Source organism: Equus przewalskii, chromosome 19, assembly GCF_037783145.1.
Source record: "Equus przewalskii isolate Varuska chromosome 19, EquPr2, whole genome shotgun sequence".
NCBI lineage: Eukaryota > Metazoa > Chordata > Mammalia > Perissodactyla > Equidae > Equus > Equus przewalskii.
This window is the reverse complement of record NC_091849.1, coordinates 17,425,268-17,450,097: the sequence shown is the minus strand read 5'-3', so window position 1 is coordinate 17,450,097 and position 24,830 is coordinate 17,425,268. Positions and strand designations below refer to the sequence as shown.

General features: G+C 36.6%; 1 protein-coding gene across 9 annotated transcripts in view; it reads right to left on the bottom strand.

Moving 5' to 3' along the window:
• Positions 1-24,830, bottom strand: part of RNF144B (ring finger protein 144B) — a 167,847-nt gene that overhangs the window by 79,230 nt on the left and 63,787 nt on the right. The window contains exon 1 of one of the 9 annotated variants that reach the window (XM_008517311.2): positions 264-364. The exons of 7 other annotated variants lie outside the window; for them this stretch is intronic. The gene's annotated coding sequence lies outside the window, so the exon portion shown is untranslated. Of the gene's footprint in view, positions 1-263; positions 365-24,830 lie in introns of those variants that run through there. One more of the 9 variants, XM_070584135.1, reaches the window with a different exon arrangement.

Genomic DNA, 24,830 nt, shown 5'->3' with positions numbered 1-24,830 from the left:
TGATTCCACCAATATCCTGCAGAATCTGAGGTGTCTCTGGGTCACATTGGAAGACTTATCTAGTAGGCCATCAACCCAGAGGGATCTGGGGAGGAGAGCCTTTTAGGAATTACCATCATTTAGATGGTGGCCATAGATGAGATTACCAAGAGCTTAGATCAACACAAAAGGTAGCATGCTGTAGAAGGGAGCAGAGGTTTTGGACCCATACAAACTCTATCACCCACTCATTATTATGTAAGCTTAAACAAGTTTTAACGTACCCAAAATGTAGTTTTCTCATCTATAAAATAGGAATGATGATATTCATCTCATAGGTTGTTGTGAGAGTAAATGAGAAGTTTGTAAATTAGCTAGTACAGTGTCTGATGGCACTATATAAGCCTTGGGGGTGGGGCAGTAAATGTCATCTCCTGGAATTGTGCAGTCACAACCTGCTCAGCTGTACAGCATGGCCCTGTCCTGATCCACAGTAGGAACTCGGTCAGTGTTATTCATCTAAGAAGGAAGTGAAAGGGAAGCGAAAGGAAAGGGATCAGAAAAGAGAACCCAAAGGAACACTAGTATTTAAAGGGTAGGTAAAAGAGGAGACCTCAATAAGCCTAAGAAAGAATAGCTTCTTTTGACTGAAAAATAAATGTAACATTTGATATCTCAGACTGAGAAGTAAAACCCAGCCATGATGATATACAAAAATATTTATTATCTTCCTAAGCAATACCAGACTTAATATTCCAAATTGTTCACCGGAGATTGCAGTCATGTTGACTTCCATCATAATAGAGAATCATTTCCTAATCTGAATTACAGCCCTTCCTAAAGAAAAGGCAAACAAAATCTTGACATTACTGGTAAGTAATCCAAACTGTAGGAATTGCATTAACTTGTAACATACCTAAAGTTATATAAAAGCAAAACCACAATAAATCCAGAGCATAAAGTTTTCCCTACATATGAGGCCAAAAAAATAAAGATACAAATATAATTAATCGATTACTATATACTCATGTGTAAGATACTTGTATAATAATATATACCATAGTATATAATATGTAATAGATAATAGATATGTACTATAAAATGCATTGTAGTCCTATAGAAGAAGAGAATCAACAAGTGGAATTTCTTCTTTGGAAAATTATTCCCTTTAATTAATACAAAGGGAAACCAAGATTTGTTTTTGTGCTATTGAAATTACTCTTCTAATCTACCTTAGTCTGTAAGTTAGTAACACATATCTTAGACTTGACATCTTAATTACATCCTGTGTTAAAACATAAAATTTTTTTTAATGATTTGTTCAGTTTGAAGAAATCAGATGAAAGAACACAAGTATTGGGAAACCAGCTTCTGCAATAGGTGCAATTCCGTCTCCACAGGAAAAGATTTAAAGCAAAGGTCATGGTGTTCTGCTACTGACAATTTGGTCATTTCTCATTTCCAAACAGCTACAATTTCTTTGCGTTTTTTCTGTTACATCTAATGGTGCTTATCTTATACCTTCAATCCAACATATATTGAGAGTAATCAGTATAGAACTAAGAGTAAGACACAATACAAAGTAAGACTAAGAACATTACAAAATAATATGATAAAACTATGCCAGAGATACACTTAGGGTGGTATGGCAGTCAAACTATGTGGAAAGTCAAAATATGAGAAGAAGCAATCAAAACCACAGCAAGATACTACCTCTCACCTGTTAGAATGGCTGTTATCAAAAAAACAAGAAATAACAAGTGTTGGCGAGGATGTAGAGAAAAGGGAACCCTCGTACGTTGCTGGTGGGAATGTAAATTGGTACAGCCATTATGGAAAACACTACAAAGATGTCTCAAAAAATTAAGAATAGAACTACATATGATCCAGCTATTCCTCTTCTGGGTATTTATGTGAAGAATACAAAAACACTAATTTGAAAAGATATATGCACCCCTATGTTCATTGCAGCATTATTTACAATAGCCAAGACTTGGAAATAACCTAAATGCCCATCATTGGATGAATGAATAAAGAAGATGTGGTACATATATACAATGAAATACTACTCAGCCATAAAAAAGTGAAATCTTGCCATTTGTGACAACATGGATGGACCTTGAAGGTATTATGCTAATTGAAGTCAGACAGACAAAGACAAATACTGTATGATTTCACTCATATGTGGAATATAAAAAGAAAAACCAAAACCAAAACAAACTCATAGAAGCAGATAACAGATTGACAGTTACTAGAGGGAAAAGGGGCTGAGGGGAGGGCAAAATGGGTAAAGGGGGTCAATTATATGGTGACAGATGGAAACTACACTTTTGGTGATGAGCATGCTGTAGTATACACAGATGTCAAAATGTAATGTTGTATACCTGAAACCTATACAATGTTATAAACCAATGTTACCTCAATTTATATATATATATACATATTTATATACATATATACATATGACCCAGAAATGATCATCCAGTTACCTCAAACTTGATAATAAAAGTTTTCAAAAAGCTGAAGACACGTCATTTTGTTCTATTTCATACATACAAGAGCATCTCAATATCTCACAGAGCAAGGCAAAACCAGCTGGGCCCCAACAAGCAAAACCTGACAAGAATAATTTCAAACTGCCATTGCCATTATGCCATACGAGAACCCATCATGACCCAAGGTGGAGAACTGAATGAGAGAGCAATGCTCCAAAGGACTCAGTGGTTCAAGGCTCTTAACATCCCACTTATAATACCAATGAGAAAATGGAACTCAGCACTCTTGTTCATCACCTAATTTTAGAAAAAATGACTGCATTAGCCTTGAACTAAGATTCTCCACTAACAAGTCAGATGCCATAGTCTTGAGAATCCTTATGTTTGCAAAGTTTGCATTAATCCTTCCGCTAATACTATCATCTCCAAATTCCTGCAGATCAGACAATTAATGAAAAAAATCCCCAAATAATGTTCTCTAAATCGTCATCCCAGCCAAAGGACAAATTGGCTCACAGGAAATGAAAGACTGTGCATCCATGTCCTACATAGATACAAAGGACTCAGCTGAAATAAAAGCCAAACTATTTCTTGGCTTAAATCATTAGGAATTAAGCTTCTTGGAATTAAGATTCCACTCTACAGGGGCCAAATTACTCACAGATGGGCATATTATAGATGTTAATTTTCCAGTAGGACTTTATTTTGAAAGGCACCTTAAAAACTTAAGTTTTCTCTATAACATAGATGGCTGATTCTTGTCTTTTCCCACCTTCTCCCTCTTCCAGCAAAACAGTGAATCATAAAGTCCCCAGTGAAACCAGGAGCCAGACAGAATGAAAGCTATCACGTGCAATAGATCAAAGAAACCACAATTAGGGGCATGGAACCCAGAGCTAGATGAATGCTGGAGAAATGCAGGCACCTTGGGAGGGAGGGATCCTATTCTGTACCCTACGAAAGGAAAAAATCCCCTACAGTGAGAAAATCTATTTTCCTTCCACTTCTACCACTTTTCACCTGAAGCCCTCCATCTCCTCCTCCTCAGATCTTAAGAGGGCTGGCTGTTGTTTCGATCTAACGCCCCACAGCACATGCCACAGCATGACCCTCAGGAAGAGCACCTCAGGGACTTTGCTAGGTAGTAACAGTTGTAGCAAAACCCATAGACTGTGCAACAATGCTTGCGGCGCCAACAAAAGGGAATCTCAGAGAGATCCTTCTTATAAATCAGTGTTCCTTAAGCGGATCCTTCTCATTCCCCTTGGCCCTGGAGAAGAATTATACTCAGGTTAAATATATGAAGATCAGTTTAAATAAGCAATAATTGCAGTCATGTGACATGTCTTTGCAGGGTAACTTTGTCCAAGGGCCTCACAATAATCTTTAGTATTATGACTTACCCACATAACTATACTTATCTCATGGAAGTCACTGTGTCACTAGCTCCAAGTAATTAACGATCTCTTCTTTCTTGGGAAGAAGGTAATTTACTGTCCAGAGTCCTCTCTATTCAGATACACAGGCCTTTCCTTCCTCCTCTAATTCAGCTCTCCTTATTCCTCAACTATGGCACCTAGGGAGCACTTTATTTATATGGCTATCTCCCTCAGTAGTCTGTGAGAAGAGTGTTATATTTCTTTCACTTTCCACTGACATCAGCCCCTCACTCACCTATGTACCAAAGTTAACAGCCTGTGGTATTTTCTAAGCATTTTTCTCTGGGCTCACTGAATCATACTGATGTATGCTAACACAAGCACATCATTTATCTTAGCTCGGCAACTTGTCTGTTCATATTCTTTATCCATTTTCCTTTAGAATAGTTTATAGTTTTCCTGTTTATAAGAGCTCTTTGTAAATTACAGATATTCACACTTTGCCTGTAATGTATTTTACAAATACTTTTTCCAGACACAGCTGATGTCTATTGATTTTATGTTACTATTTCCATAAAATGGTTTTTGACTGTACATATTCTGATATGCCTTCCTCTTCTTATATAGCTTCTGTGGTTTCCAGTCTTGAAGGTTCCCCAAGCTTCAGCTTGTACATGTGTGCTTTCCTAGGTAGTCTTGTGAGATGTTTATTGTCTTGTTTTTTAAATTTGTCTTTAATCCATCAAGAAATTATCTTTAAACGACATATGATGAGCCCTGTTATATTTCAACCAGATAAAGAACTACCTATACCAGAACAATTTATTAAGTAATCCAAGATTTTCCACTGACTTGCATGCAACATGTATTAAATATTGTTTTCTGTATTTAGAATTTTCTGTTCTGAATGATCCATTCCTGAATCTATTCTGTCCCAATGATCCATTTGTCGATTGCTAAACCAATACTATCTTGATTATAGTGACTTCACAGAATTCTTATTTTTCATACTTTTCTTGGCTAGAATATGGTATTTCTTTATCAATATAAAACTTTATGGCCATTCTATGCAGTTTTTAAAAACCCATGTTGCTGTTCTATTTTTGAACTGCAGGAAATTTATATATTATGTATATTTTTATAGTTTTATTATTTAAGGGAATAATTCCTTCATTTCTTAGTACTCCTTACTTAAGTAGAGGAAAGCTTTCAATTTATGCACTTATCTTGCATCCAGCCATCTCCCCAAATATTTTATTAATTCTACTAGAGTGGCTGATTGTTTTTTAATTTAGTCTCATGTTTGGGGATGTACACATAGTCATATCAGCAACAAAAAAAGATGTTTTTTATCTCTTTGATTCCAGTAAATATAATAGCAATATAATTTGTTGTCTTATTGTATTTTCTAGAACATTAAAGATAATGATACATAAAAATGCTGGTCATAGGCATTTAATCTAGATCCTTCTTTAATTGGTTTTAGTATTTCACTAAATGAAGTATATTCTTAGTTCTCCTATTTTTATATTTTTATACTGAAATATAAAAATATTTAAGCCAAAGTCTTTTAAAAGACACTGCATTTTGGCCGATACCACCTTTCTTTGGGAAATATTTATACAAAAACTCATCAAATAAATTGTATCTACTTATGCTTCTTTTTACTGATTCACCCAACTTAGATACCTTGAGATCATAGACCTTTTAAAATTCTATATACTTTGAATTCTGGTAGAAAATACAAATTTATCCTATTAAAAATAGTATTTTCATCAAAAGATTCTTCTGATAAGTCCAGATATTCCAAGTACAACTATAAAATTTCAAAATTAAATCTTGTATGCTGTGTTGGAATTCTTATCACTTAATTTGCTCAGTTCCTATCCTGTATTTGCAAGGATAAATTCTAGTGCTTTCCTGTTTTCAAGCTTTGTTTTCCATAACTGCAATCTGTAAAACTTCAAAAACTAAATATCTTCCTTGCTCCATTAAATGAATACTTTGATTAAAAATTTCCAACTGATTTCAGACAAAATACAATTCAAATTTACAGGACTCTGTTACCAAAAAAAGGCCAATATTATCAATAGGCACTGATTTACAATTAGTTCTTCAAAGACTCAAAACATTTCTAACCTCTGATTGATAATGGACTGCAAAGAGAAAATACATAACTGCATGCTGAAGGGTTTTTTATATCCAACATCAGCTTCATCACAAAAACACTGTAGTTCAACTACTTAGTGTACATAGAAAAATATTTGGAAAATTTGGCAGTTATGCTCTATTTCCATTGCAGTTTGTTTGAAAGAAATAAATCATTTTCAGTGGTTGTCTGGGGCTGGATGTGAAAGCAGGATTGATTGTAAAGGGGTGCGAGACAACTTTTGGCGGTGACAAAAATGTTCTAAAACTGGATGGTAGTGATGATTGCACAACTATAAATTTACTAAAAGCCTTCCAACTGTACACTTAAAATGGGTGAAATTTCTGGTATATAAATTTTACCTCAATAAAGCTGTTAAAAAATAAATAACCTGAATTGATAAGCCCAGAAATAAAACCACACATCTATGGACAGCTAATCTTCAACAAAGGAGCTGAGCACATACAATGGAGGAAAGAAAGTCTCTTCAACAAATGGTGCTGGGAAAACTGGACAGCCACATGTAAAAGAATGAAAATAGACCATTCTTTTATGCCATTCACAAAAATAAACTCAAAATGGATCAAAGACTTAAAGGTAAGAGCTGAAACCATAAGACTGCTGGAAGAAAATATAGGCAGTACACTTCTTTTTTTTTTTTTTGAAGATTGACACCTGAGCTAACAACTATTGCCGATCTTCTTTTTTTTCTTTTCTCTTTTTCTGCCTTTTTTTTCTCCCCAAGTACCCCCAGTACATAGTTATATATTTTAGTTGTGGGTCCTTCTGGTTGTGGCATGTGGGATGCTGCCTCAGCGTGGCCTGACGAGCAGTGCCATGTCTGCACCCAGGATCCGAACCAACAAAACCCTTGGCTGCCAAAGCAGAGCGTGCCAACTTAACCACTCGGCCATGGGGCTGGCTCAGGCAATACACTCTTTGACATCAGTCTTAAAAGGATCTTTTTGGACACCATGTCTTCTTAGACAAGGGAAACAATAGAAAGAATAAACAAATGGGACTTCATCAGGCTAAAGAGCATCTACAAGGCAAAGGAAAACAGGACTGAAACAAAAACACAACCCACCAACTGGGAAAAAATATTTGCAAATCATATATCCAACAAAGGGTTAATCTCCATAATATATAAAGAACACACATAACTCAACAACAAAAAATCAAACAACCCGATCAAAAAATGGGCAAGGGATATGAACAGATATTTCTCCAAAGAAGATATATGGATGGCCAATAAGCACATGAGAAGATGCTCATCATCACTGATCATCAGGGAAATGCAAATCAAAACTACACTAAGATATCACCTTACACCCATTAGAATGACAAAAATAACCAAAACAAAAAATAACAAATGTTGGAGAGGTTGTGGAGAAAAAGGAACCCTCATTACACTGCTGGTGGGAATGCAAACTGGTGCAGCCACTATGGAAAAAGAGTATGGATATTTCTTTAAAAATTAAAAACAGAAATACAATATGACCCAGTCGCCTCACTACTGGGTATCTATCCAAAGAACTTGAAATCAGCAATTCAGAGAGACCCATGCACCCCTATGTTCATTGCAGCATTATTCACAATAGCCAAGACGTGGAAGCAACCTAAGTGCCCATCGACAGATGATTGGATAAAGAAGATATGGTATATAGAGAGAATGGAATACTACTCAGCCATGAAAAAGGATAAAAATCATCCCATTCACAACAACATGGATGTACCTTGAGGGTATTATGTTAAGTAAAATAAGACAGATAGAGAAAGACAATCTATGTATGACTCCACTCATATGTGGAAGATAAACAAACACATAGACAAATAGAACAGATTAGTGGTTACCAGGGGAAAAGGGGGGTGAGGGGTGCGTACAAAAGTTGAAGTGGTGCACCTACAATATGACTGACAAATAATAATGTACAACTGAAATTTCACAAGGTTGTAGACTATCATAACCTCAATAAAAAAATAGAAAAAAATCTTATTTTTGATGATAAACTTTTTAAACAAATTTACAATAGAATGCACAATAATATTAAATATCTTAATTTCAATAGAATGTTCTAAAAGCTTGACTTTGATTCCATAAATTACATGAAAATAATTAAAACATTCAGGTAAAAAATTTCACTGAATTTCTATTTGAAGAATCTGGTAATATTTATATAAAACTAGCATAATCTGTGTACAATTTTCTCTTCTAATAGGGCCAACAGATTAACAGCCACTACTTCACTTTTCATATATGCAGAAGAAAACTTAAAATTGACAATGGGTGAAATAGATCTAGAAGAGTTATTCGATCTAAATGAAAAGTCATGCTTCACAGAATGAAATGTAATGACACCTTCTGTGGCTGCCTGTGTTAAATCAAGTATTCTTAAAGTAATGACAAACCTTTGAAGTAGATATTGATGTTGCTTCAGTAGTTGTGTGAAATACACATTCATCACCATCTTTCTTGAGAAGCAGAAATTCAATACTAATTTTTCATTAAACTTTACACTTCTTTAGAACATTTTCTGCCAAAGGAGATTATTCCAAAATAAATTTTAAAGTTATTAAACAGTAAAATAATAGCTAACTTGTATGGTGTAAATCTTTACACCAAACAAAAATGACAAAACCACTATACCAAGTGCATTGACTTCCCACACTTCCAACTGACCTCACAGTTTCACGCTTTTGGCAGGTCACAGTGGGGGCCATGGCACAACTGACCGGGAGACCAAGTAGCTGACAAGAGTAGCAGCATCAAGTTCTTCTCCCACCCCCAACACTGGAATGAGTTAGTTATCCTTGGCCAGCGATGTAGGAAGATGTTTCATTTTATCAGCAAGCGATTTGCATGCTGTTCTTTAAAGAAAGATGTAAGTTAACTTGCATTTGCAGAGAACTGGGAAAAGACACAGGGTTATACTTATCATCTTTCACATTTAAGCACGTGTTAAAGTAAAATGCTCTTCGCAACACACGCATCTCACACACTATTAGAGGAGACCATAGTAAACTCTGATATTATAAGGTGGAGGACTACTATCTCATCTTATTTTAGTGCATTTGAAAATAATAACACCTCCTTGAAAATAAAGAAGTCCAGAATTAATGTCAAATGGGACATGACAACAGACACAAACTGGGACATCTAGTAATTGGTCTGTTTGAATTTTCTACATGAGTAAATATTGGTCATCTATATTTTACTTATAAAATTATCCATTTCTTCCATATTTCACAATTTGTTTCTATAGAGTCTCCATGCATAATTCTTATAATTCTTTCCAAGTCTCCTGCTTCTGTGGTCGTGTCAGTTTCCTCATTGCTAATCTTGTATATTTTTACTCATTTCTCAGTTTTTTGTCTTATTTATTAGCTTTTCTACTTTTTTCCTATCCCATTACTTCCAACTTTTAACTTTATCAGTTGCCCTTTTTCTTTTTGAAGGTAGCAGGTGTTTTGCTAGTCCTTTCCTCACGAATAAGAAAAATATTCACTGTTTTATATTTCCTTCTGAATAAAGTTTTGGGTATATACTATACCCTAAAGATTTGGGTATAAAGTGGACTTTCTTTTGCTTTTTAAAGAACCTATCATTTCTCTCTGATTTGTTCTTTGATCAAAGTTTTACCTGTGAGAATGTTACTTAATTTCCAAGCTAGCTTCTTGGGTCATATTTTTAATATTGATTTTTAACTTAATTGGATTATGATCAGAATGTGATTAAAAGATCTCTACTTTTATATACATATATTTTTAAAGATTTTATTTTTTTCCTTTTTCTCCCCAAAGCCCCCCGGTATACAGTTGTATATTCTTCATTGTGGGTCCCTCTAGTTGTGGCATGTGGGATGCTGCCTCAGCGTGGTTTGATGAGTAGTGCCATGTCCACGCCCAGGATTCGAACCAACGAAACACTGGGCCGCCTGCAGCGGAGCGCGTGAACTTAACCGCTCGGCCACGGGGCCAGCCCCCTCTACTTTTTATATTTTTTATAGCTTTGCCTTGTTTTTGGCCAAATAGGTTAATAATTCTATTATCCCTAGTAATTGAGGTTTCAAAAATTGCACTTCTCCAAAGAAATGCTCCCTGGAAGGTGTCTTGGTGATGTGACCAGGTACCCTCCCCTGCTCAGCTGAAGGCTAACTCCAGTAACAATTGCTCATCTTTCACCGTCCCATTGCAAAATGCTTTCTAACTTGCAAATCTGGAACCATTACACCTCTAGGTAGAAAACAAGGCAATTAATTACTTTTTATAGACAGATGATTATATCACCTTGGAATTTAATCAAACAAAGGCATGCAATACTTCTGAATGGTGCCCAGCAAACACCCAGTTTAAGTTTTTGTTTTCCAACCTGGCATCTCAATTCCTCCTCAGCATCAGTAGGCATCAGGCAAACCTGCTGCCCACTTACAAATCCAAGAGAAAAGCACTTGTCTTGCACGTCAAGAGTGCCTCAGCATGATGCACTGAAACCTTGAGTTGAAAGAGCCTAGAACTACTTTAAATGCAAGTAACTGCTAAAATATTTAGTCCTGCCAAGGCTTTGAAGATTCTGTACTCAAATCAGATCAGCCTTGTGATCTAAGACTCATACAATGAGCACACTTAAGAGCGGAAATCTTGTTTAAAATCACCAAGGAAATTCCAAGTTCTTACAGAAGAATTAGCAAAGATACACTTGGAGGCAGGGTGTTGTTTTCTTAAAGTTTCTCCTGAAAGTTCATAAAGTAAATGGAAGCTTCCTCAGGTCTGGTGAGTTTCAGGAAGAAAAGAGTATATTCTGGAGCACCTATTGTGTGCCAGGCACAGTCCTTGGTACTAATCTTCACAAAAGTAGTCGTTATAGAAAATAGTCTAAGTTTATCTAATTACAAACTCTTTGTAAGTATCATATTTTTAAATCGCTAGTAATTGATACACCAAGAAAGGCTCATTAAAGCACAGATTCAGCTGTAAAGTTGTCTCATTATATAGACCATTTAGGGTTAAAGTAAGACTCCAATATTTTTAGTCCTAAGTCAGGAATAATCCCCTAAAACTTCTAAGATTTCAGTTTGTGATTTCAGCAAATTTTTCTTTTAAACACAGACCAATAGATCCATTCACTTTGAAGTAATTGTTACATAAAAATCAATTAAATAATAACTCATCTAATCAAATGACCTCATGAGATCTAACCCTACCTGGTGTTATACAATTGATCAGTACATCACAGAGGTAATTCTGGCCAATAATCTAAATGATTTTTTTAATTGGCCCAAAATTCAAAGTGACATATAACCTGCCTACCTTTTTAGATTCACCTTCTTCCCTTTTCACTTTACATGTAAGTTCCAGCCATACTAAACTATTTTCAGGCACCCAAATTTCTCATTCACAAATTCCTCTGGTTCTCCATTTGCCCAGGCCATTCTTCCCTACCTTTTCCACCTGACAAATAGCTTCTCATTCCACAAAATGTCGCTCAAGCTATATTGTTTCTGGGACACAACTCCCCTACTTCTTACCCTATCATAGCTCTCATTCCTTCATTCAGCAAACATTTATTAAGCTCCTATTATCTACCACGTGCTTTATTAGGTGCTGGTAATACAAAGATAAATAAACCATAAGACTTCAAATGGTGTCGCAAAAGACAGACGTGTGTAAACCAGCCAGAGCAGTGCTGCGCCACCCGGATCCAGGAAGACAGCTTGCGAGCCCTGCCCTGCAGGACGGGAGAGTTTAAGGGCAGAAGTGTGGGCAGCCAAGAGGGAGGAGGTTGGGCAAAAGGAATTTCATGAGCAAAGGTAGAGAGATGAATAACAAGTAAGCTTTATTGAAGGCAGAAAAAATTTCTCCAACCAAAGCATTCTACTTAAGAAAAGTTTAAAACTACTCATTTATAAACATTTTCAAACTATAATAAAAGCAAAAGGTAATCATAGAACGTCAACCCTAATTTTATTCCTAATTGTTATTAATATCCAGTGCTTTCTTAAACCAAACAAGGCTCATTAGTGATGTTAAACTTTTCAAATTTTATCTTAGAAAGGGTATTTTGTGACTGCTCTGATAAGCAATAGTGAATAAAGACAAATAGTTCAGTCATGTGAAACATTAACATAGCAAACTGAGAAAAGGGGTGAAGAGGAGAGACTCATTCACCTCCTGCTCTAAGGGTGAGAACAAATCAAGACAAATGATCAAAACTTTGGTACCAGGCTCCTAGACCATTCTACGGCAATTAGGAGGCCCTTGTGAAGCATCTATCTTCCTTTCCTATGACCTAATGTGCATAGACAGGCTGAGGCTCTCCTCCCTCAGTGGTTACGTGGAAGATCGCCAATCCAAAACTGCATCCTCTTTGACCAACAGAGACAAAACTTTTCAGAGTAACCAATGTTATTACCTACTCTTACTTAAATTCTGAAAAAAAAGCATTTCCAATCTTCCCAACCTGCAACTTTTAATCATACTCCCACAGGACATTGGACAACATAGACATTGCACTACCGGCCTACGGCTACCAAAACTGGAGACGAGGAAGCAGAAATCAGATACCATCATCCTCAAAAAAACGGTGTAAACTTGGGTGACCGCCTGCCCAGTTCATGCTGAATGTTTCAGTTCAACAGTTCAGATTGTTCATCTGATATCACATCAGCTTGTGCCTCTTACCAGAAAGCACGATAACAATAAACACCGCAAATGAACGGGATGGAGGTATTGTGATCCACATCATGCCCTGAATTCCACTATGCTTTATTTTATGCTACAGTCAAAAAATCAAATGGAGGATGAAATGACAAAAGAATGAATACTATTACCCCTTTTCTTCAAGGATTGAATAACAGGTTTTGAGCACAATACTCTAGGTTTAAAATAAATAAATAAATCTTTAAGTGAATTACTCCTTGCTCATTATACACTATTTGTTATAGAGGAAGGATGGCTCTAACCTCTGAAAACTAATTTTGATTAGTTGCTGTGTTAGTACAGCAATGTTACGTCATCTGAGTGCTTTCACAAACATCAACTCATTGAATACTCACAAAAACCTTTCAGATGAAGTTTTATCATTCTCCCTTTACAGATGAGGAAAGTGAGCACTGAATAATGAACTGATTTTCCTTGGGTCAAACAGCCAGTTACCAGAATAACATGGACTAGAACCTAATAACCAAATCAAGTGACTTTCTATTAGAGCACCCTTGCTTCCTAACATAAACTTATAGGTGAACTCAAGCTCCCCTTGTTCTCATATCAGAACCTTTTATAGAAAGAGGACAAAAATAGAAAGTTGATGTAAAACTTTTAATTTTATTTTTAAACATCTACTTAAGGCAAAAGGCCAGGGGTTTGGCCAAAACAAATCAGACAATATTCGTATCTTAGCAAAAGCCCAATCTCCACCAAGAAAAAAAATATAACACATACATTGGGAAGAGAGTTCAACAACTCTGAGTACATTACTTCTCAGCACTAGCCTCTGCCAGAAGGAAGGGGCAAGTTTCCTGGAAGAGTGAACAGTCAAAAGAGTATGACTCAAAGACTATTTTAGTTCAAGATCCTGTTTCAACCTTGTTGTCCAACTGTTTGCTGAGAATGTAAAGTTGTCTGGGTGTATATCAGGAAAGAAGATGAAGTCATCTGCTCAAGCCACGTAGCAGGAACCCTGGGAAGGCATGCTGTGGTTACATAGCACAGCCGTGCAATTAGAGGCCGGTACATACCTTCCCGTTACCTGTCTGGACCTCTGTGCAGTCATGATGCCTCATCCCAGGAAGGTGAGTTGAGGGATTCAGCTAAACAAATGGGAGAATGCTATAAAACTCATTATTAACTTACTGCAAGCTAATCAAGGGGAAAGAACAACTCAAAGAACTGTATATAAGAAAAAACAGTTAATAAATAGTTTACACACAGGCATTGACTAACTAACGACAATATCTGTTTATCAAATGACACAGCCAGTCATTCATTCCTCCCTACTCCTCCTCCCCAGACTGCCCTATCTTTCCTATTGGAGTCACTAAGGACATCAAGCTTACTACTCTCTACTCTACTCTATCCTTCCTTTTGTGCCATCTAGTACTACTCCTGGATCTTTCAATACCTGGAGCCCACAGCCATCACCCACCTGTACACCTCCATGGTTTCTCCCAACCTCCCTTAGAGTGAGAGAAAACAAAGGTTCAGGAAGTATCAAACTTTAGAGGAGTTCCAGACAACTAGTATTCAGGAAGGTACCAGATTCAGGGCTTTCGACAGACAAGAGCTCAGACTCCAATTTTAAGGGCAAGAAAAATTTCAAGATCATAACTACCACTTCAGTGATGTTGTACAGCAAATGATCACTTACAGTTTGGTTGGAAACCTAAAATAGCAAGCATAATATTGTCTTCATAGTAAAATGAGTTCCAAGTTCTAAACAACTGACCTTCAGACACACTTTTGGAAAACTAAATATTCATAAGTTTGGCCCACCTACAAAAAAAAGGTAACAATAATTTTTTCCCCTTGAGTTTCTTCCTCTTTACAGCTACAGAAGAAAATAGAAAGTCAACCTACTGGATGCTGAGATTTAACCTCCTTCCTTAGAAGCTGCTTCAATTGAGAGGAGTTCGTGACCACCATTTGTTCCTAAGAGTTCCACATGAATATATTCTTCCCACTATGCCCAATGAGAGTAACTGGGCCCACTTCTGGATAAGCAATGAGTACCGGGGAAAGGACTCTCAACATTATCATAAAGAGATAGTAAGGACAACAGGTTGGGGGAGGGTTTTATTCACCTTCTACTGGCAAAGAGAGTCAGTGAACCTTTACTACTGCAGCCCAAGGCAAAAGTCAAACTCCAAGGAGGCAGGTGGTTTCTTCTGACCAGATACTGTAAGTGTACTCCCATATAAGAGAGAGTGTATGAGTGTGTGTGTGTGTGTGTGTGAGTGTGCATGTGCGCACGTGAAGACAACTGAGCTATAAGGAATGAGATTGGGAGAACAATGATGATGTACTTCAAAAGGGGAAAATCATTGACATAACCATATATTGGCTGAGCTGTCCTAGTCTTGTTTCTCTTCAAAGAACTGTAATCATGGGTTAAATCTGGAAAGGAACTCTTAGACTTCTCCATGTAACAATCAGGGCACCCAGAATTGGCTGTAGTCAAAGGAGATAAGTGAGAAAAGACAAGAGTCAGACATTCCAACCAGTAAAGGATGGTGCCTCCAAATCCCATGGCAGCCATGTTTGGATGATGTAATTCTGCCTCCTTGGCTAAAGCTGATTGGACCCAGAATGGATGCCTGTCTGAAGCAGAGCCAATCATATTTTCTCTACCAGGAATTTGGAATTTGGATTTAGGGACAGCTAATCTTTGTGCTTGGTTGAAGCTGTGTAGCAGCCATATTCCATCATCAATATGAGGTGCAGAAAAATGCAGAGAGAGAACAATAAAGCAGATGTGCAAGAGAGGAAGATAAGAGTGAGAGAAAGAGAATGATGGTTTTCCAGTTCTCAGTTACAATTCCTTCTATAAGCCACCTGCATTTCTATCTTTGAGTTCCTCAAGACATTCCTTGTCCTTATAACAAATTTTCCTTTTTTGTTAAAACTAGTTCAAATTTATTTCAGTTACTTAAAATCAGAAACATCTTGATTAAACCATATTACCATAAAGTAAATCAGCATCACGCTGTGAAAAGAACATAGACTTTTGAAGCTGCCAATGCTGGGTTCAAAACTTGGCTCCACTGAATATAAGCTGTCTTGTCTAGAGAAAGTTTCCTAGCCTCTCTGAGCCTTGGTCTCCTCACCTATACAATGCAAATAAGAACTGTCATGTCTAGTGAAAATCAGAAAAAAATACATGGAGCCTCTGGTACGTAGTAAGCGCAAATTAAATGATAACTTCTATTAGAATTCATTGGAGCAGTAGTCATGGTGGTGGTAGTGGTATCGCAATGGATGTTTCAACAGTTTTTGTTACATACAAAAACCAGAACTTACAAATACAGAAAGATGTTTTTCTTAAATTCTTTACTTTACAAAATAATTCAATCCAAGTTTCTTTACTGAGATACTCTGGTATATACAAAGCATGGTTTGCTTTTAAAATACTTTTTAATATATTATCTACCACAGATTACTTCTGGATTTATGGGGAAAGTCCTAGGGAAATCTCAGAAGCAACTCTAATCACACGTCAACTTCTTTATCCATTCATCTTTCTCTTCCATCAGCTTACACACTAGAGCAATGGTTCTAATCCTTGTGGAAATCATAGACTCTTTTAAGATTTAACAATTATTTAACAATTATTAAATAAACCCTTATTATGTGCCAGGCACAGTGCTAGATTGTAGCGATACAAAGGTAAACAAGAAAGACAGGGTGTCTGATCTTACAAAGAAAGAGTTGTCTTTCCTTTCTAGAAGTGAAGACAATTTTTTTTAAAGTGATGACAATAAAGTGTGATGAGTGCTGTGCAAAGAGACGCACAGGTGCTCTGCAAGCACTTAGCCGGAGCCCAAACTTCGCCTAATCAAAAGCTACGGCTTCCAAGTGTGGTCCCCACACCAGCAGCATCAGCGTTGCCTGGTGGGTTTAACAAGACTTCCAGGGGATTGTGATTCACACCCCATCCCATAGCAGTTAAATTGCATCACTGATCTTTTAAAACATCCCCAGCTGATTCTAAAGTGGAGCCACGGGTTGAGAACTGCTGGTCCACAGGCTGAGGAAAGACCTCTCTATGGAAACAGAGACCTGGATGAATGAGAGTCAGTAAATAAACAGGGAAAAGGGCTTTCAAGGCAGAGAAAATGGCAAGTTTAAAGAACAGAGGGCAGAAAAAAGTGTGGTGTGTTTAAGGAATTTAAAGACTTCCATAGGGCTGGATTATAGAGAGGGTGGGGAAAAGCGCTCTGAGATTAGGGTGAAGAGGTAGGCCAGATGATAGAGAAGGAATTTGTAAGCTTAAGAGTTGAACTCAAAGACCATGGGAAGCCTTTTTAAGCAACTTGACATTACCAGATCTTTATTTTTTAAATATCACCCCAGCTGCAGTGTAGAAATAAATTGAACTGAAGCACAATTTAATGCAGGTGCTTCTAGGTAAGAATCTATTTCAGTAGTCCAGGTAAGAAATACCGATGGTAGCAACGGGGTTGGAGAAAAGTAAATAGCTTCACACATCACTTAAGAGCACTGATAGGAGTAAGGTATTAGTAGGATGTTGGAGACGTGGGAGGTTAAGAACTCAGTGTTGACTTCCATGTTTCTGACAAGAGCAATTCGGTGGATAAACACAAGTTCAGATTTAAGCACACTGAATTCAAGTTGGGATATAAAAGTGAAAATGTTTATGGGGCTGGCCCCGTGGTCGAGTGGTTAAGTTCGCGTGCTCTGCTGCAGGCGGCCCAGTGTTTCGTTGATTCGAATCCTGGGCGCGGACATGGCACAGCTCATCAAACCACGCTGAGGCAGTGTCCCACATGCCACAACTAGAAGGACCCACAAGGAAGAATATACAACTATGTACCGGAGGGGCTTTGGGGAGAAAAAGGAAAAAATAAAATCTTTAAAAAAAAAAAAAGTGAAAATGTTTAAGAGGCCCTTTGACAAGAGGTCTGTGAAAATGCTGATTTAGGAGTAGTCTGCTTATTTACAGTTATTGAAGCCATGAATGTGAATGATACAACCGACAGAGTAATTCAAGTTTGAGGTGAAGAAAGCTTAGAACCTAACCCTTTAGGAACACTAGGAAAGACGATAAACAGATAACAGAGAAAGACATAGGAAAGGATAAAAAAAGAAATGGCCAGAAAGGCAAGAGAAAGCTCTAAGAAACAAAGGGAAGACTACAGAATCAAATGCTGGTACAAGTTCAAGCAAGGTAAAGACCAAATAGGTCCACTGGACCAATGATATTAGAAGTCAATGTCTACTTCAACAAGAAGAGTCTCAGAAAGTGGAAGAGACAAATGTTAGCTTGGAATAGGCTGAAAAATAAGCTGGAGGTAAAGAAATGGAGATAGCAAGTAGACAGCATGGTCAAGAAATTTGATTATAAAGAAGAGTTAGATTGCTCCCTAGAGAGGGATGTGGAATTAATTGAATACTTTTTTAATGCATGTTTAAGAGCAAAAGTAAAATACAGAAAGGGAGAAGATACTGGAGAGCGATGGGATAAATTATAGTACAAGGCCACTGAAAAGATGGCAAGGGCTGGACCAGGAGTCCAAGAATAGAATTTGCCTTAGATAAGGAGGGACAGCTCTTCCTTAGGTGAAGACACCGCCAGGACAGGCAATGAGGCACATACATCTGTATACGCTTTCATTCTGTGTTTTTATTAGGAGAGTGATTACAAACCCTGGAATATTTGCAAATACTATTGTTACACTTATTAAGGGAGCAGCTGAGAATGAGTCTTACTTGGAGCATTTCAGTGTATCAATGAGCTCTAACGTACATTCTCAGACAAGGTCCTGAGAACATAAGAACCCTGGTCAGACAAACTATATGGTGATCAACTTGTTCAAATTTCCCCAGGACTTTCTCTGTTTAGTGTTTTAGCACTAAAATTCCTGTGTCTGTCCCAGGAAAGGTTCTCAGTGCCAGCAAACTGGAACAATTGATCACACTAGATCTGGCTCAAATGCAGCCTCTTTGAATGTTAGCAACATGCTACTTTTCCAAAATGAGTCAAATAAGCCTCTCACAAAATAAAGTATCAAACTTAGCATTTATATCTTTAACCCAAACTAAATCTTCAAGTTTGCTGCTTACAGGGTAAAATAGTACTCCTTTTTATTCCTTTTATGGACCCCGTAAGAGACGATGCCAATGAAATAACTGGTTTGTTCTATTTCCAATCTCATTCTATAAAAACCTGGAATGTGGGCCAGCCCCGTGGCTGAGTGGTTAAGTTTGTGTGCTCCACTTCGGCAGCCCAGGGTTTTGCCAGTTCAGATCCTGGGCACGGACATGGCACCGCTCATTAGGCCATGTTGAGGCAGCATCCCACATGCCACAACTAGAAGGACCCACAACTAAAATATACGACTATGTACTTGGGAATTTGGGGAGAAAAAGCAGGGGGTAAAAACACGAAGATTGGCAACAGTTGTTAGCTCAGGTGGTTAGATTCCCACCAATCTTTAAAAAAAAAACATGGAATGCCATGTATAGATCTGCTAAAACTTGATGCCTTTTTAAGAAACCTAAATGATTATTCAATGCAAAGTATAAAAAAAAATTGAATCCACAACAGAAAGAAAATATTTTATTCAGCCTTTAACAATTCAAAATTTTGCTTGTTTTGCTAATTAGACTCTGGAGGAATAAATTACATTAGATGCACAAATACTCAAATATGAAAATGATTCAGCATTTTCATTAGAGTACATAACATAATGTAAAAGGAACCGAAGGTTGAGCTACCAATAAACCTAATGATTGTTGGAGGTAGGGTGGATAGGGAGGAACCGGAGCATTTTAAATAAAAGAGAATAAAATTAGTAGTGTTCAATTTAAAAGCAATTAGCTAAAATAAGATTCTTTTACAAATATGAAGTGCTAAATGGTATTCAAAGCAAATTTCACCACAAAATATCAATCTCAAAAGGACAAAATATTATGAACAAATTTAGTGCCCTTCAGAAGTACCAATGTACTGATATTTCTAAAGTAGTATATTTCCCTTTTTTCCAGCTTTACTGAGACATAATTTACATACAATATTGTGTAAGTTTAAGGTGTATAATGTGTTGATTTGATACACTTATATATCACAAAATGATTACCACACAGCTTTACCTAACACCTCTATCACCTTGCATAATTACCATTTCTTTTTTGTGGTGAGAACATTAAAGATCTACTTTCTCAACAACTTTCAAGTATATAATACAGTATTGGTAACTATAATCACCATACTTTACATTAGATCCCCCAAATGTATTCATCTTGTAATTGAAAGTTTGCATGCTTTGACCAACATCTCGCCATTTTCCCCCACCCACCAGGCCCTGGTAACCACCTCTGTTTCTATGCATTCAGCTATTTTAGATCCCACATATAAGTGATATCATACAGTATTTGTCTTTCTCTGACTTATTTCACTTAGCATAAACACTCGGGTCCATCCATATTGTGACATAGCAGGATTTCCTTCTTTCTCACGGCTGAATAATATTTCATGGTATGTGTCTACCACATCTTCTCCATTCAGTCATCCATTGACGGACACTTAGGGTGTTTCCATATGTTGGCTTTTGCGAAGATGTAATGAACATGAGAGTACAAATATCTCTTTGATATCTTGTTTTCAGTTCCTTTGGATATATACCCAGGAGTGGGATTGCTGGATCATGTGGTAGTTTTATTTTTAATTTTTTGAAGAACCTTCATACTGTCTTCCATAGTGGCTGAACCAATTTACATTCCCACCAACAATCACAAGGGTTCTCTTTTTTCCACATTCTCGCCAACACTTGTTATCTCTTGTGTTTTTGATGATAGCCATTCTAACAGGTGTGGGGTGATATCTCACTGTGGGTTTTATTCGCATTTCCCTGATGATTAATGATGTTGAACATCTTTTCATGTACCTGTTGGCCATTTGGATGTCTTCTCTGAAAAAATGTCTATTCAGTTCCTCTGCCCATTTTTTAATCAGATTGTTTGTTTTTTGCTCAGTTGTATGAGTTGTTTATATATTTTGGATATTCACCTCTTATCAGATATATGGTTTACAAATATTTTCTCCCATTCCATTGGTTTCCTTTTCCCTTTTATTGTTTCTTTTGGTATGCAGAAGCTTTCTAACTTGATGTAGTGACATTAAGTTTTGCTTTTGTTGCTTGTATTTTTGGTGTCATTTCCAAAAAATCATTGCCAAGACAATTATCGAGGCGCTTTTCCCCTGTTTTCCCTAGGAGTTTTGTGGTCTTAGGTCTTGTGTTTAAGTCTTTAACATATTTTGAGTTAATTTTTGTGAGTGGTGTAAGATAGGGGTCCAATTTCATTCCTCTGCATATGGTTATCCAGTTTTCACAACTCCATTTATTGAAGAGACTACCCTTTTCCCATTGAGTATTCTTGGCTCCCTTGTCAAATATTAGTTGACCATATACATGAGGTTTTATTTCTGGGCTCTCTATTCTGCTCCATTGGTCTATGTGTCAATTTTTATGTCAGTACCATACTGTTTTGATTACTACAGCTTTGTAGTAGAGTTAGAAATCAGGAAGTGTGATACCTCAAGCTTTGTGCTTCTTTCTCAAGATTGCTTTGGCTATTCAAGGTATTTTGCAGTTCCACACAAATTTTAGGCTTGTTTTTTCTATTTCTGTCAAAAAGGTGATTAGCATTTTGATAGGGATTTGCATTGTAGGATTTTCTATATATAAGATCATATCATCTGCAAACAAAGACAACTTTACTTCTTCCTATCCAATTTGTATGCCTATTTATCTTTTTCTATCTATTTATTTATTTTTGCCTGATTAGTCTGACCAAGACTTCCAGCACTATGCTGAATAGGAGTGGTGACAGTGGGCATCCTTGTCTTGCTCTTAAACTTAGAGGAAAAGCTTTCAGCTTTTCATTGTTGAGAATGATGTTAGCTGTGGAGTTGTCCTATATGACGTTTATTATGTTTAGGTACATTCTTCTGTACCTAATTTGTTTAGAGTTTTTGTCATGGAAGGATGTTGTATTCTCTCAAATGCTTTTTCTGTATCTATTGAGATGATCATGATTTTTTTTCTTTCATTTGATTAATGTGGGGTATCACATTGATTGATTTGCATATGTTGAACCATCCTTTCATCCCAGGGATAAATCCCACTTCATCATGGTGTATGATCCTTTTAATGTGCTGTTGAACACAGTTTGCTTATACTTTGTTGAGGATTTTTTCATCATTTCATGTTGAGGATTTTGGCCTGTAGTTTTCTTTTCTTATAGTGTCCTTGTCTGGCTTTGGCATCAGGCTAACACTGGCCTCATAAAATGAGCTTGGGAGTGTTCCTTCCTCTTCAATTTTTGGAAGAGTTTGAGAAGAACTGGTGTTAATTCTTCTTTAAATGTTTAGTAGAATTCACCAGTGAAACTATCTCGTCTTGGGCTTTTCTTTATGGGGAGGTTTTTGATTACTGATTCAATCTCCTTACGTTATTGGTCTGTTCATATTTTCTATTTCTTCATTATTCAGTCTTGGTACATTGTCTGTTTCTAGGGATTTATCCATTTCTTTTAGGTTATCCAATTTGTATATAATCATTCATCATAATCTCTCATGATTCTTTGTATTTCTGTGTTATCAGTTGTAATGTATCCTCTTTGTTCCTAAGTTTTTTTGTCTTCTTTTTTTCTTAGTCTAGCTAAAGGTTTGTCAATTTTATTTATCTTTTCAAAAAACCAGCTCTTAGTTTTGTTGATCTTTATTGTTTTTCTGGTCTCTATTTATTTCCACTATAATCTTTGTTATTTCCTTTCTTCCACTAACTTTCTGCTTAGTTTCTTCTTTTCTTCTAGTTCCTTGAGGTATGAAGTTAGGTTGTTTGAGATCTTTCTTTTTTCTTAATATAGACATTGTTCACTATAAAATTCCCTCTTAGCACTGCTTTTGCTGCATCTCATAAGTTTTGGTATGTTGTGTTTCCATTTTCATTTGTTTCAAGAGTTTTTTTATTTCCATTTTGATTTTTCTTTGACCCATTGGTATTCAGGAGTGTGTCATTTGATTTCCACGTATTTGTGAATTTTCCAGCTTTCTTTCTGTTATTGATTTCTAGTTTCATACCAAAAAGATACATGGAATGATTTTAATCTCCTTAAATTTGCTGAGACTTATTTTGTGACCTATCATATGATCCTGGAGAATGTTCCATGTGCACTCGAGAAGAATGTATATTCCACCTGTTGGATGGAATGTTCTATATATGTTTGTTAGGTGCATTCAGTCTAAAGTATGGTTCAAGTCCAACATTTCCTTGTTGATTTTCTGTCTCACTGTTCTATCCACTGTTGAAAGTGGGAAATTGAAGTCCTCTACTATTACTGTATTGTTGTCTACTTCTCCCTTCAGATCTGTTGGTATTTGCTAAATATATTTAGGTGCTCTTATATTGGGTGCATATATGTTTATTATTGTTATATCTTCTTGATGAATGACTTCGTTATCATTATATAATGTGTTCAACTTCTATGTTTTTGCTCCAATAACATGCTGGAACTCCTTCTCTAGAAATCTGAACTTACACAAAGGCTCTCTCGTTTAGGGGTGATAGTCTAAGACAGTGCTTTCCAGGAGCTCCTGGACCATGGCTAAGAGGAGCTAGAGCCAGCTCATGGGTCACTGCAGTATCCACAGCCAGGACCAAGGTCTGTATGCCTGTTACCCAATGCACAGGGTGGCAAGACTTCTTCCAGGTCCCTTGGTATATGGTACTGAATCCCACAGGTCCCACAAAGGCACTTTTGTCTGTTAGTACATTTCTAACATACTGATTATTTCTAATGTAATAATACATCTGTATAGTTAATTCTCATTATTTCTAAAATACTAAGATGCTTTGATGGAAACTGCTATCAAAAGAATGAAACACAATATGCTAACTTTCTTCATCATTCACAATCAAATTGATTTCACAGTCCTTGGTTATTTACTTTTCTTCACTCTTGAATTCCTATTACAATTTTCATAAATAACCCAAAACCCACTGGAGAAAGGGATGTTTTGACATCATGTTCGTATCTGAAATTTCTCTTACCACATGACAAAAACTGATCTTGCTACTGACAAACACAAAGACAGGAATATTAGACATGATCTATAAATCACAATCGTTATAGTATGCATTCTAAAATAAAATTAGGGGTTATCAGTCTAAGACTTTGAATAAAGGAGTGGAACTAAAAGAACACCCAGAGGGGGAAATCACTGTCAAATAGGTATAATTGATAGCCTGAGAAATTAGGTTGGAATTTCCTTCCCCAGTAATTTTCCTCAGATACCCAAGTATTAACTGTACTAATGGAAAATAAAGATCTAAAGCTGCCCTTGTTCTCCCTCAACCCAGCTCAGCTACAGCTCAGCTTTAAAGGCATGTATTTACCTCCAAGCACTGTGTTGCTAAGCTCTTTATAATCCCCAAGAGAAGTATGTTGAATTTGGTGGAGGGAAAAGAAGTGTGGAAGGCTAGAGTTTCACTATTTCCTCAGAAATAAAGCCATATTGTGCAGCCTTCATGGATACTGTCATTATTCTGATGCTTTCTTCATTCTCAGAATATGTTGATATCCACAACATTATCATTCTAACCGCCACCCACAAAATTAGTTTCAATAGCTAAAATATAAATTGTTTTAAATTAATTCTCTTTTGGATTATCCCTAGGTCTGTTCCCTTCCCTAACAGAGCTACAGAAATAGAACAAGTGCCCCAGTGATATCAGGAGGCATAGTTCTTAAAATAGAGCAGCTACTTGGAGGAGATAGAACGTAAGTTAAGACAGTGGTTCTTAACCCAGGTCACACATTAGAATCACCTAAGGGTGCTTTTTAAGAACAACACTTGCCTGTTTTGGCTTTTTTGCCAAACCAATGAAATCGGAATCTCCAGGAGAGAGGTCCAGGCAGTAGTATTTTTAAACAGATTCCTCAGACGATTTTAATGTGCAGTCAAGGTTCATTAAGTAAGAACTAGTTTTGGCTATGTATAACAGAAAAAAAAATAGTAATGTCTTAAGACAGAAGTTTTTTTTCCTCTTTCAAATGAAAAATTATTTTTTTGAAAGTCTGCACATAATAGTG